Genomic DNA, 11,907 nt, shown 5'->3' on the forward strand with positions numbered 1-11,907 from the left:
ATTTAAAAATCAAGTTAAATTATCTATGATTTATATAGTAGCAAAAGCAAGCCATAAAAAAATGAAATCTTGCTATTTGCAATGTTGTGGATGGAACTAGAGGGTATTATGCTAAGCAAAATAAGTCAGAGAAAGATGATTATATGATCTCACTGATACGCAGAATTTAGTAAACAAGGCAGAGAATCATAGGGGAAGAGTGGGGGGGAAAAAAGGAAAAAAAAAGAAACAAGATGAAACCAGAGAAGAAGACAAACCATAAAAGATTCTTAATCTCAGAAACAAATTGAGGGTTGCTTAAGGGGAGGGGGGGGAGGGATGGCATAACTGGGTGATGGATATTGGGAAGGGTATATGTTGTGGTGAGCACTGGGTGTTGTGTAAGACTTATGAATCACGGACCTGTATCCCTGAAACAAATAATACATTATATGTAAATTAATTGAATTTAAATAAAAATAAATTAAAAATAATAATATACAGTAGCAAAAACAGACAACTAGGGCTTGGTCACTACGAACGTGGCAAGAGAGTTGATGCCTCAGAATAGATAAGAAGGCAGCTTTTCTCCCAGTGATACTTGGTGCTTGGAAAAGCAGGGATCAAAAAAATAAACACATAGTTATTAGACAACTAGAGTTTGTATGTCAGTTTTAAGGCATCCTAGCTATAAAATAATAGGCAAATTGTGTAATCACTCTGAAACGTTGTTACTCATTTGGAAAATGGAGTTAGTATTATTGTCTGTTTCATAGAATTTTTGTGAAGGTTTGATATTGCAAATCAGGATCTTAGCATTGTGTTTGGTATGTGCTAGGAGAGCAATATAAGTTTACTATTATTATTCTTTATTGGTATTGTTTACCATTTTAATGACATTAGCAGCATGTTTCAAACCGAAAAATAATTTGGGCAATGTGGATTTATTTCATTATTGTATAATCATTTTGGATATTTTAACTTGAAAATGATTTTCTGTTGTACTTGGTGCTTTGAATATATTCTGAAGTCATTTTTTATGAAGCTGATGAATAGCAAATTACATTTTAATGTGTTAAAATTGGATGCAAAAATGAACAATGGAACATATGGAAAAGTGAGAAACTAAGGTGAAATTACAAGGCATATTTTTGACTCTTCAGCATATTTGTCATAGAGGAATCACTGTACCTCCTAAACATATTTCAGTTGTTTTTTTATTTTTTTTATTTTTATTTTTAAAAGATTTTTATTTATTCGACAGAGATAGAGACAGCCAGGGAGAGAGGGAACACAAGCAGGGGGAGTGGGAGAGGAAGAAGCAGGCTCATAGTGGAAGAGCCCGATGTGGGGCTTGACCCGTAATGCCAGGATCACGCCCTGAGCCGAAGGCAGGCGCTTAACCGCTGTGCCACCCAGGCGCCCCTCAGTTGTTTTTTTAAAGTAAGTAAGATTTTGAGAAAGGTACTTTTAACAAACTATCTCTGAATTGAACATCTTTTTTCCTTTTGGATGTAATAACCCATTTTTAAGGAGTAGACATACATTGGAATTTCAATTAACAAAATATGTGCATGTAATCTAAAGTAACAGTATTCCACTTCAGGCTCTTGCTCCAGAGGCAGTTACTAGAAACCACTCTTGCTTTTGACTTGTCTTAGTGACTGCATTCATTAATCTTCATTCCTTATACTCCTAAGTCTTGCAAATGTGATTTTATTCCTAAACAGATGAAAGTTAGCTTATTTATATATCCACCCCCCAACCATTGCTACTCCCCCATACCTTAATGTTTTAAGTGAGATTATTATGATTATTACTATTCCAGTAATAACTTTGTAACTTTAAATACATATAAAATCTCCTATATCTTATTCCATGAACAGCAGACATTAACTTTTAACTCTTTACCACAAGATATGAGAATTTTATGTTCTACACCTTAAACCTCCATCATTTATTTCCCTTCAACTTTCCATAACATTCTGATACATATTTCTGTGGTAGAGGGTTGTTTGTCTCCTCCCCTTTTTTTATAGACCAAAATATTGCATAGCATTCTTACAGACTCAAAATTATCTTCTCATACCTTCTTCTTTCCACTTAACCTGCATCTTCTTCTGATCATTTTCCATTCACCGCTCTCATCTCACTTTGTCTGTTAGAAATGCCCTCTCAAAGACATACTGATACATTCAAGCTGAAAGTTATGCTGCAGTTATTATCAGTCCCACCAAATTTATTATGTGTGATGCCATTTTAATCCCTAAGTAGAGCCCTTTATAAGCTTCAACTCCTCCACAATGCTATTTTCTCATGCTTTCTTGCATACTCCCCAGTGCCTAATACCATTCTGGACACTCAGTAAACATCCCTCAAAGTTGTTTAATTGTAATTAAAAGTCATCACACTCAGGCATGTCATTTATGATTAGGGTGAATCTTTTGCATTAAAGTGAACCTTTCACAGAAAATGTTTCTGTAAACAGGTAGTTTGATCTTGAAGAAGGATGAAAACATAGATGGCAGATTATTATACAAGGTTATTGGAGAGCAGCTTTTCATCTTCACTGGCAGAGAGTTTATGATAAGAATAAAGTTTAGTTTTAGGAAGAATATTAAAAATGCTTTTATTGCATTTGAAGGTTATAGAACAATAGAAAAAATGTATAAGCTTCTGCTCTAAATCTTTTAAACAACAAGCCAGATTCTCATTTTTCTCCCAAAAAGCCATCTTTGGGGAATGCTTGTGTTCTAGGAGATATTTTAATTTATTATTATAGTAAAATAATATTCTGTTTGAGTATTGTAATAACACTGTATGGTGACAGATAGTAGCTACACTTGTGGTCAGCACAGCATGATATGTAGAGTTATCAAATCACTCCCTATGTTGTACACCTGAAACTCATGTAACCTTGTCAACTATACTTCAGTAAAAAAAAAAATCAAATTCTAAATTTAAAATGTATTTTTTATAAAAGATTATTAAGAGTATTCAGAAATACTGTTGTTTATAAATAGAGGAAAGAGTAACATATGTCCTATTATATATTGCTTTGTATATTGTATATTGTCCTCTAATTGGTTTTTGCTTTTTGCTACTTACTTTTTTCAGTTTGTCATTTGTAAAACCCCTATGAAATATAGAAATCAAAAAGGAAAAGAAGACACTTTTTCAAAAATCGTTTTCTCAAAAGAATAGAATATCAAGAGAGATTTTTTTTGTTTTAAATCTTACATCTGTGAGAAATGAAGCATTTAAAAAATATCTATGGATATAAAAACAGCATTTGAAACTATGAAATCCCTGTTGCATTTCTCTTAGGACTTTAGTGGCTGTGACCTACAAATCCCAGAGTAAACTAAAAAAATTACCCCAAGTATCATATTCAAGCAACCCTAAATTTATCACTTAAATATGTCACTACAGATCAATACAAAGAAGATGGAATTTAATAAGTTTTAACATACCCAGCAATACGTGCCCACCACAGACATTTTTTGACAGCAGTGCTGTCCAGCAGCACTTCCTGAGACCATGGGAATGTTCTGTTCTTCCGTGTATGGTGAGGTGATCACTAGCCACACGTGGCTGTTGAGCACTTGACAAGTTGCTAGTATAACTGAAAAGGGGATTTTAATTTGATTTGTTTAACTGCATGTGGCTAGTGGCTAATGTATTGGACAGTGCAGTCTTAGAAAAAAGGAGAACTTGGATACAGTATCAGTTTCCTGGCAGGAAACACATTGTGCAATCAACAGGATTTAAGTAGAGATAAATAGTGATAATATAATGTGTATTTATGGCATTTGTAAAAAGAATACTTGACAGAAAAGCTCAAAGGATGGAAAGGAAAAAGTAGGAATCATCGTAAGGCTCTTACACTACAAAAAAAAAAAGGTAGTATAAAGGATGGTTTTCAACAAGTGGTGCTGGGATGATAAGATATATATGAGCAACTAAATTAACCTTGATATGTACCTCACACCTTATATAAAATTAACTTGAAATGGATCATATTCCTATGTATATAACATAAAACTATAAAACTTCTATAAGAAACCATAAAAGAAAATCATTTTTTCCTTTTGCTAGGCAGAGTTCTTGGATATGAAACAAAAAGTGTACTTCAAAAAAGAAAAAAAGATAAATTGGACTTTATAAAAATTAAATATTTTGTTATTTAAAAAAAGCTTAACTGAAAAGACTCCAGAAAAGAATCCAGAAAAGTAGGTACGGGGTGAAGGAAATAAAAAGGCAAAGGTGAAGCCCAGAGACAAGCAAGTCAAATGATACTACCATACCCCAGGACAAGCTAAAGTCCCGGGACAGGGGCTGTCCAAGAGAAGCTGCATTTGACAAGGAAAGTAGCCACTGGCAAAACCACAATGAGGCAGAAGGTACCCCAAGAAATAAATGATCTCCCTCTAACATTTGCTCTCAACTATCCTGCTTTCACTTACCAGGCAGACTCTAGAGGGGGGAGGAGACTGCATGTTATAGTCCACAGAGGTTATCTTCTCAGCATACCACAAGGGAGAGAAGGAGAGCAAGTGGATTGGGGAGAATGCTCCTCTGATGCTACTTTCTTCACCAGTAGTTTCTATTTTCATCCTTTAATTAACTTCAGAAAAGTACTTTCTAGGCGCGCCTGGGTGGCTGAGTCAATTAGGCATCTGACTCTTGGTTTCTCTTCAGGTCATGATCTCAGGATCCTGGGATCGAGCCCCGAGTCAGGCTCCATGCTCACAGGGAGTCCGCTTGAGATTCTCTCTCTCCATCTCTTTCTGGCCCTCCCCCTCCTTGTGCATGGTCTCTCTCTCTCGCTCTCTCTCTAAATTTAAAAGAAAGGAAAGGAAAGGAAAGGAAAGGAAAGAAAGGAAGAAAGAGAGAGAGAGAGAAAAGAAGAAGAAAAAGAAAAGAAAGAAAGAAAGAAAGAAAGAAAGAAAGAAAGAAAGAAAGAAAAAGGAAGGAAGGAAGGAGGAAGGAAGGAAGGAAGGAAGGAAGGAAGGAAGGAAGGAAGGAAGGAAGGAAGGAAGGAAGGAAGGGTAGGTTGCATTCCCAATGCAGAAGAAATTCAAAGATCCATAGCTACCATCTCTTTACAGACTAAGGCCAATTCAGTCATAATCTTACTTTTAGATTATACTGAAGGCCTAGGTAATTTGCTTTTTTCCACAGCTGTTTTTACCTTGATTAATGACCAAAACACCCTCTGGAGAAAGACTGTGAAGATCTACAGTATATGCTTGTTGCCATATTGCAGTTTTTTAAAATAACCAAACCTCCTTCTAAGTTAATATGTTGTAGGTCTGTAAACTGATTTAGGTCCAGGGTTAAGTTAAGGGGTAGTGAAACCCCAATGGTGACTTGATTCAGATTTATCCCCACCACACGTAGGAGCTTTATTTCTTATTTTATCCAGAATCCTTGGTGAATACTCCCACACTGATAGTATTGGCTTAGTCCAATGTCACAATTTCTCATTCTTATTATACCATCCTTAGATTATTTCCCATCGCCCCCTTGGCACTGGCCAAATGAAGTTATCAAAGATCCTGCAACTCCTTCAGTATATATAGTTTCTCCTTTTGAAACGGACTATGCACTTTTGTTTCTGGTTAGTACAAGTCTCTCAAGTACAAGTCTCATTATTTGATGGGAGGCAATGAAGAGTGGTGGTGATGTTGGATCCTGAGACTAATCAGCCTCTGTTTTAAGGCAGCTGCCCAAAGTGAAGTCACTGAAACATTTCTTTGAAAGGAAGACAGGTTCTGTGAGCTGAGGCTGAGGAGCTGCTTCCATTGACAAGAACATTTCAGGAGGATTTTTAAATTCAAAATTTCAGCTTTGATTGTTTTTGCCCAGTGTCTAAATCCCTGCAATTGTGGCTCCACTCCTTCCCAATAAGTTTTCTTCCATTAGCATGAATGATCTGGCAAGTTGTCCATTTTACTATCATAGCAACTCTGCGTCTCCTACTGTTAGAACTTGGGTTTGATCCTTAGCCTTGTCTGCCCTATGCTACAACAAATAAGGGAGTTTTTAAGGCTGCTACTAACATTCTGCATATCCACCTGTGACATGAATTGAACGTTCCTCGTTTTGGACATATATTCATCTTTGTGTAAATTCTCCAAAATAGTCAAAAGCAGTCATCCCATCCCATAATCTTTGCAATCACCATATTTTTTTTGCCATAAAAATTAAATGCCAAAGACAGTTATCACTCAGTGATTTGTGATCAAACAGTAATTCATTTCATGTCATTCTCGTGAAAAAATTGAAAACTGTGATGCCACTTTAGCAGGTTATCTGTCTGCTCAGGTATATGAGAGCAAACCAGTCACAGAATCCCACTCATGATACCAATTATTGTATCAGGGTAGTGGCAAAAAACAGCATATTCATTTAAAAAAAAGATTTTATTTATTTATGAGAGAGAGAGAAAGCATGTGTTGGGGGGGAGGGCCAGAGGGAGAGGGACAAGCAGACTCCCCACTGAACAGGGAACCCAAAGCAGGGCTCAATCCCAGGACCCCGAGATCATGACCTGACATGAAGGCAGATACTTAACTGACTGAGGCACCCAGATGCCCCCAAAACAGTGTATTCATAATGGCTTTACTAAAAATAATTTAAAGAAGACAGAGCTAAGCAAACCAAAAGGGGTGGTGAGTGCATGGGTAATTATAGTGTGAATCCTGGTGGGAACAGCAGGGAAAACAGTGCATCTGGAGAGACTTAGAACAATTGAAGAACCACTCAACAGGTGATATAGCTGAACAGAAAAGCAGCTACTGCTCAGAATGTAATGAAATAGAGAGAGGATTGGGAAAGTTAATACTTGATCTCGGTCTCCACAACCCTCCATTCCCTTTCTCTGCTTTGCACTTACTAAACCCAGCCAAAGCCAGAGGATAAAACAGTCCCAATTGATGCAGTCTATAATTTATCTTGGGCTACAGAGCAGAGCAGGGAAGGGCAGAGAATAGGAAAGAGGCCAACACGAAGTAATGAGCACATTTTAAGAGAATGCCAGGCAATTTTTGAAAGACCAATATGGTAACTTCTCTTGTGGCTACAGATTTTAAAGTAAAACTTCAAGTAACTAACTTAGTAAATGGATTTTTGCAATATAATGTAGATGCCATCCATGAGCACCCTGTTCTGTTGTCTGAAAAGTATTATTTATGACTTAAAAGCTTCTATGTCATTCTGTGATGAGTCCATTATTACTTTGGTAAGCAAAATCTTTGCATTTGGTTTGCATTATTATGGTAAGCAAAAGTAACTGTAAAATGCAGGTGGTTCAGTTTACCAGGAAGTTACATCACTTGCACAACTGTATGTAAATAGTAACAAATACAAGTATGATAATTATTATTTTTTGAATTTGTCTTTATTAGTGAGTATGTAATGGTATCAAATTTTGATTTAATTTGCATTGCCAGATTACCAATTTTATGTTGAACATGTTTTTCATAGACTTACTTACCAATTATATATCATTGATGAAACATCCATGAAAATAATTTACCCACTTTATATTGGGTTGTCGTCTTATTGAGTGAGAACAACTCTTATTCATATTTGCATTGTATATCAATGCCGAATAGACAGATAAATATTTAGTTATAAATATAGATATGTAAACATAGCTATAAATATTTATAATCATATAAACAAAACAACTGAAATTATATATATGAAATGAAAAGGTAAGCCATGGAGTGGGAGAAAAAATATTTTATTATATATTATTTATGTATTTTGTTATATAGCATATATACATATGTAATATATAATTTTTTCTCCCACTCCATGGCTTACCTTTTCATTTTTTTAATAGTGTCTTTCAAATACAATGGTTTTGATTTGAATAAAAGTTATCAAATGTTTTTCTTTTAGCTAAAAGTATTTGCTTAACCCAAGGTTGCCAAGATTTTCTCCTATTTTCCCATTTAGAAAGTTTATTGTTTAGCCTTTATGCTTTGGTATTTGTTCTAATTTGAGTAAAATTTTGTCTGGTGTGAGGTAAGGATCAATATTTACTTATTTCTAAGTGTGCATATGGATATTACAGCACCATTTGTTTAAAAATATATAATTCTTTTTGTTGAATTAACCTGGCGTGTTGTAGAAACATTAGTTGACCATAGATGTGTGGGTACACTTGAAAACTCCCTATTTGTTTCCATTGGCCCTTTTGTCTATCCATATACTAATACCATATAGTTTTGATTACTTAGATTTGTATTAAATCTTGAAATCTGGTAATCCAAGTTCCTCAACTTCGTTCTTAATCAAATTTGTTTTGCTAGTGTGGATTCTTTACATTTGCACGTGAACATTATTTTTAGCTTATCAATTTCTGTACAAAGTTTACTGGGATTTTGATTGTAATTGAGTTGGGTCTAAAAACTTAGAGAGAATTGACATAACATTATTGATTTTCTAAAGAACAGAATATATTTATCCATTTATTTAAGTCTTTATTTTCTTTCAGCAATGTTTTGTATTTTTCAATGTACATATTTTACATATACTTTAATTTATCCCTAAGTATTTGTTTTTTGTTTTGGATGCTATTGTAAATGATATTTTTGAAAATTACATTTTATCAACGTTTGTAGTCAGTACATAAAAATACAATTGATTTTTTGTATATGGATTTTCAATTCTTTAATTTGTCTTAATTCACTTAGTTCTTTTTTTTCCCATTGCAATATGCTCTTTTTTTAAATTTTANAAAATCATATCTGTCAATAATCTCTATCAATCTAAATGGCTTAAACTCTCCCATAAAACGCCACAGGGTTGCAGATTGGATAAAAAGACATGACCCATCCATTTGCTGTCTACAAGAGACTCATTTTGAACCCAAAGATGCATTCAGACTTAGAGTAAGGGGATGGAGTACCATCTTCCACGCAAATGGACCTCAAAAGAAAGCTGGAGTAGCAATTCTCATATCAGATAGACTGGATTTTAAACTAGAGGCCATAGAGAGAGATACAGAAGGGCACTATATTATTCTTAAAGGAAGTATTCAACAAGTGGATATGACAATTATTAATATATATGCCCCCAACAGGGGAGCAGCAAGATACACAAGCCAACTCTTAACCAAAATAAAGAGACATATAGATAAGAACACAGTAATAGTAGGGGACCTCAACACCCCACTATCAGAAATAGACAGAACACCCTGGCAAAAACTAAGCAAAGAATCAAAGGCTTTGAATGCCATACTCGACGAGTTGGACCTCATAGATATATATAGAACACTACACCCCAGAACCAAAGAATACTCATTCTATTCAAATGCCCATGGAACATTCTCAAGAATAGATCATGCTCTGGGACACAAAACAGGTCTCAGCCAATACCAAAAGATTGAAATTATCCCCTGCATATTCTCAGACCACAACGCTCTGAAATTGGAACTCAACCACAAGGAAAAACCTGGAAGAAACTCAAACACTTGGAGGCTAAGAACCATCCTGCTCAAGAATGACTCGATAAACCAGGAAATCAAAAAACAAATTAAACAATTTATGGAGACCAACGAGAATGAATACACAACGGTCCAAAACCTATGGGATACTGCAAAGGCAGTCCTAAGGGGGAAATACATAGCCATCCAAGCCTCACTCAAAAGAATAGAAAAATCTAAAATGCAGTTTCTATATTCTCACCTCAAGAAACTGGAACAGCAACAGAGGGACAGGCCTAACCCACTGACAAGGAAGGAGTTGACCAAGATTAGAGCAGAAATCAATGAATTAGAGACCAGAACCACAGTAGAGCAGATCAACAGGACTAGAAGCTGGTTCTTTGAGAGAATCCATAAAATTGATAGACCACTGGCAAAACTTGTCCAAAAACAAAGAGAAAGGACTGAGATTATTAAAATTATGACTGAAAAGGGAGAGGTCACGACCAGCACCATTGAAATTGCAAGGATTATTAGAAACTTTTATCAACAGCTATATGCCAAAAAACTAAACAATCTGGAAGAGATGGAGGCCTTCCTGGAAACCTATAAACTACCAAGACTGAAACAGGAAGAAATAGATTTCTTAAATAGGCCAATTAACTATGAAGAAATTGAGTCAGTGATAAACAACCTTCCAAATAATAAAACTCCAGGCCCAGACGGTTTTCCTGGGGAATTCTACCAAACATTCAAAGAAGAAATAATACCTATTCTCCTAAAGCTATTTCAAAAAATAGAAACAGAAGGAAAGCTACCAAACTCATTCTATGAGGCTAATATTACCTTGATCCCCAAACCAGGCAAAGACCCCCTCAAAAAGGAGAATTACAGACCGATTTCTCTAATGAATATGGATGCCAAAATCCTCAACAAGATCCTTGCTAATAGAATCCAACAGTACATTAAAAGGATTATCCATCATGACCAAGTGGGATTCATACCTGGGATGCAAGCATGGTTCAACACTCGCAAATCAATCAATGTGATACATCATATCAACAAGAAAAGACTCAAGAACCATATGATCCTCTCAATTGATGCAGAAAAAGCATTTGACAAAATACAGCATCCTTTCCTGATTAAAACCCTTCAGAGTGTAGGAATAGAGGGTACATTTCTCAATCTCATAAAAGCCATCTATGAAAAGCCTACTGCAAGCATTATTCTCAATGGGGAAAAGCTGGAAGCCTTTCCCTTAAGATCAGGAACACGACAAGGATGCCCACTCTCGCCACTATTATTCAACATAGTACTAGAAGTCCTTGCAACAGCAATCAGAAGACAAAAAGGGATCAAAGGTATCCAAATCGGCAAAGAAGAAGTCAAACTGTCTCTCTTTGCAGATGACATGATACTCTATATGGAAAACCCAAAGGAATCCACTCCCAAACTATTAGAAGTTATAGAACAATTCAGTAAGGTGGCAGGATACAAAATCAATGCCCAGAAATCAGTTGCATTTCTATACACGAATAACGAGACTGAAGAAAGAGAAATTAGGGAATCCATCCCATTTACAATAACACCAAAAACCATGCGTTACCTTGGAATTAACTTAACCAGAGACGTAAAGGACCTATATCCTAGAAACTATAGATCACTTTTGAAAGATATTGAGGAAGACATAAAAAGATGGAAAAATATTCCATGCTCATGGATTGGAAGAGAATTCATTCTTTCTGATAGCCNTTCGTTCTTTCTGATAGCTGAGTAATATTCCATTGTATATATGGACCACAGCTTCTTAATCCAGTCATCTGTTGAAGGGCATCTCGGCTCCTTCCATGATTTGGCTATTGTGGACAATGCAGCTATGAACATTGGGGTGCATATGGCCCTTCTCTTTACTACGTCTGTATCTTTGGGGTAAACACCCAGTAGTGCAATGGCTGGGTCATAGGGTAGTTCAATTTTTAACTTTTTAAGGGACCTCCACACTGTTTTCCAGAGTGGCTGTACCAACTTGCATTCCCACCAACAATGTAGGAGGGATCCCCTTTCTCCACATCCTCTCCAACAATTGTTGTTTCTTGCCTTGTCTATCTTTGCCATTCTAACTGGCGTAAGGTGGTATCTCAGTGTGGTTTTGATTTGAATTTCCCTGATGGCTAATGATTTTGAACATTTTTTCATGTGTCTGTTAGCCATTTGTATGCTTTGACTGTTATTCTGCTGCAGAGAATTTACTATTATCTACTGAGAAGTTCACATTTGGCTGTTTTTAAAGAGTTTCAAATAATTGGTTGTTTTGACCCTCTGATTCACCCGATGACTTTCTTTCTTTCTCTCTTTCTTTCCCTCTTTCTTTCTCTCTTTCTTTCTCTTTCTTTCTTTCTTTCTTTCTTTCTTTCTTTCTTTCTTTATTTCTTTTCTTTCTTTCTTTCTTTCTTTCTTTCTTTCTTTCTTTCTTTCCTTCCTTCTTT

This window comes from Ailuropoda melanoleuca, chromosome 5, assembly GCF_002007445.2.
Source record: "Ailuropoda melanoleuca isolate Jingjing chromosome 5, ASM200744v2, whole genome shotgun sequence".
NCBI lineage: Eukaryota > Metazoa > Chordata > Mammalia > Carnivora > Ursidae > Ailuropoda > Ailuropoda melanoleuca.